This window comes from Athene cunicularia (assembly GCF_003259725.1).
Source record: "Athene cunicularia isolate RWA chromosome 7 unlocalized genomic scaffold, athCun1 chr7_part1, whole genome shotgun sequence".
In the NCBI taxonomy this organism is placed as follows: Eukaryota; Metazoa; Chordata; class Aves; order Strigiformes; family Strigidae; genus Athene; species Athene cunicularia.
This window is the reverse complement of record NW_020799107.1, coordinates 2,902,306-2,905,476: the sequence shown is the minus strand read 5'-3', so window position 1 is coordinate 2,905,476 and position 3,171 is coordinate 2,902,306.

Sequence of the window (3,171 nt, the reverse complement as noted above, 5' to 3'; positions counted from 1 at the left end):
GGAAGCCCCGGGGCTGCGGGAGCCGCCTCCCCCGCTGCGCCCTTCGCCGCGGATCCTTCTCCTCCTCCTCTCCGGAGCTTGAGTTTTGGGAGGCGGAGGGGCGGTGGGGACTCCCCCACCCTGCCGGGGCGACGGGAACACAGCAGCAGCCGGCCGTCGTTCCGTCCCTCTGCGCACCCCCCGCCCCCCTCCGGTCGGTGCTATCCGCTTTGCGTCCGGTTCTCGGAGCCGCTCGCCCCGGCCCGACCCTAGTCTCGCCGCAGGGAAGTGCTTTCCAGACCCGGGCGCTCGGTCCCCGCCGACCCCCGGGCCCGGGAGGATGCGGGAGCCGTCCGCGGAGCGAGGAGGCTCGCCCTGCCCCTCCTCTGCCCCCCCAGCTCGTTGCGGGGTACAGAGACCCTCGAGCAGGGGCTCCGGCGGGCGAGCAGGGGCGACCCCCGAGGGCGGGCACAGGCACGGTCTCCCCGCGGCCCCCGAGACCCAGGAACGAGCGTAGGAGAGGCCCTGCTGGAAAGTTTGCTTTCCCCGACAGGGTGACCTCCTTTTCGACCCTTGAGTTACAGATTTAAGACTCGCTCTTTAAGGATACTGGCTAACGTCTTTGAGGGGTCAACACAAATCCACAGCCACAGTACTACTCCTTAGTATCCCTTCCTATAGGGGCCTGGTATGCGAGAGCCAAGGAATACTTTATGCTCACATAATTCCTATCCAGCTTCTCCATAAACTATGACAGGTTTTCTTCTGCCCCCTTTCTGCCCCATACACGCACATCTGCCCCTTGCTCTGCCCCCCTGCCACTATCTGCATTGGCCTCATCTACCCGCTTGTAATCCTGAAGCCTTTGCTACAATTAAAAAGGTATCAATTTGCACATTCTAGTATGTGCTAAGGCTCTGATGAAGATCCACAGAAATCCCTGTGCCTACTGTTTCCCATTGACTAATCAAGCTCTAAGCAGCACCTAGCAGAAAGGAAATACTAATTTTTACTGCCTGCTAGTGGTTGCACTGAATCTCATCCTTGATCTTCCGTGGGCTTACTGAGCATCTGTCAGCTGAACACCTGGTGCCAGATCAATTTTTTTCTTTCCCTTTAGCTCTTTATTTCACTTTTTCATGCCATTCTGTTATTCCATTTACTATCATATTGTTTCTATTACCCCTTCTCACCTCTTTCTTTTTGTTTTTAACTTGTTTCTCCTTTCTCACATTCATTATCTGTTGCTTGCTGAAACTCAGCTCTCTGCTTGGCTGATCACTGAGGTGCTTAAATAAAAAAAGTCCTGGTTGGCCAGGTACCACAGTCACACGGCCTCACCAGGGGAATGTCCTGCTCGCTCGCTCTTTCTTTCTGCTCCCCCCTTCTTTCTTTTTCCCACTTCCCTGGTTTCTCTATTCGGTCTCACCGCTCTATTGTCCCCTAGTAGCAGTTACTGTGGCCCACAGTTTTATTCTCATTCTCTTTTTCTTCTTTTCCTCCACTTCCTCCCTTCTTCCACCCCAATCCCCTTTCATTTCTACATAGCTACAAGCTCATAAAGGCATCACTGGCCTCCTCATTTAGAAACCAGTGTAACCAGACTATACAGGGAATGAAACTGTTAGGCCGCTCTTTCCCAGTCTCGCAGCCAGGTCCTCTCTGATCTGTCTCTCCTGTCACTGTAACTCACGCCCAAGATGATACCGTGAGTGTAGCCGGCGTTCACAGAGTAGCATTAAATACAGCAGCAGAAGCCTGGCTACGGCCCGTGTTGTCCCCAGAGTGCCATATAACACCGCAGCGACCGAGACTCAGGCACACGGCTCTGACTTACATTTACCCTGCTTTATTTTCAGCCACGCAGACAACAGGCACTGCCTGGGGAGACAAAGGAGCCCCTCTATTTTTATACTTGTTTTCTGACTTTGGAATATGGAAGCTCCACCAGAGGTCCTGTAATTGTCACAACATGATGCTTGAACTGTGAACCTGAAGCTGTCTGAAGGGCAGTCTGCTTAAGGCACGGTATTACGTTTTTTATTGTGACTAGCACTGGTATTTTTTTAAAAAAGATTTTCCTTGTTGATATGAAAACTTTACTCATGAAAACATTTTTATGACAAAAATACATCTGTCAGTGTTCCAAAAGGGATAGCTGGACCCACGAGCCCCATTTCTCCATTACGCTCTCTAGCAATTTCTTCTGAATTATAGAGACTGAGATAAAATCATTTTTTCATGTAGTTCCTAGATCCAAAGCATACATTCTTCTGTCCCATTAATGTGATACTGGGCACACAATCTCTCGGTAAGACATTATTCCCAGCTATACTTCAACACTTAGATTAGTTGACACCTGCAGTCTCGTACTCCCTGATGTGCCCATCCCATCTCACAGCTACACAAAAACAACTACTTCTAAACCATGCGATAGGTCGGCTACCACGCAGGCAGCGTTATGCTAGTTTGAGGTACCTAACGCAACCAGCATCTTCTCAGTGAGATACTGAGGTCACAACACGTGTGCCCCGGTCCCCCATTCTCCATGTCCAAACCAAGTACCAAAGACCAACAGGCAATGGTACGCTTCCTTGTGGTTACGTGTTTGGCTCCAGCACCAGGTAAGCAGCAAAAGCAATTTGAATCCTTCTTGGAACGGCCCTTCCAGTATGCCATGTAGTCTCTCCTCATCACAAGAACTAAACCTGTTACTTGTGGAGCTTTATTGAGGCCTGCACAGTTTTGAGATGCTTACACTACAAGGAATGGGCAGATGAGAGGCTTCAAGGTCAGCTGATACTGATGCACTTTTATCCAATACATGGGGTCATGCCACATGGACCAGTGCTGGGAGGAGAGCAGCTCTCAAATGAAAAGCAGCTGGTTGAGATCTCAAGGTGAGGGCAGGGTCTGCCCTGGCTGTACCCTACACTCCTTTAGCAAGGACTGGGCAGCAGCAGCCAGCAGCTGAGGCCTGGGGCCAGACTGCACCTGATCCCAGTCCCACATAGCCACGTCTGTGAGTAATGCCTTCTGTTGCTGTGCTTGGCTAGGAGATGGTGTACTAGCGACAAATTATGCAACCTCAGTTATTCACACTTGTATTATATCTTGGCTGTGCTGATCTTGGAAGCCTGCAGTTTCCAAAAAGTTTCCCAGAAGTTGGGACAAGCCAAATGGAACAGACAA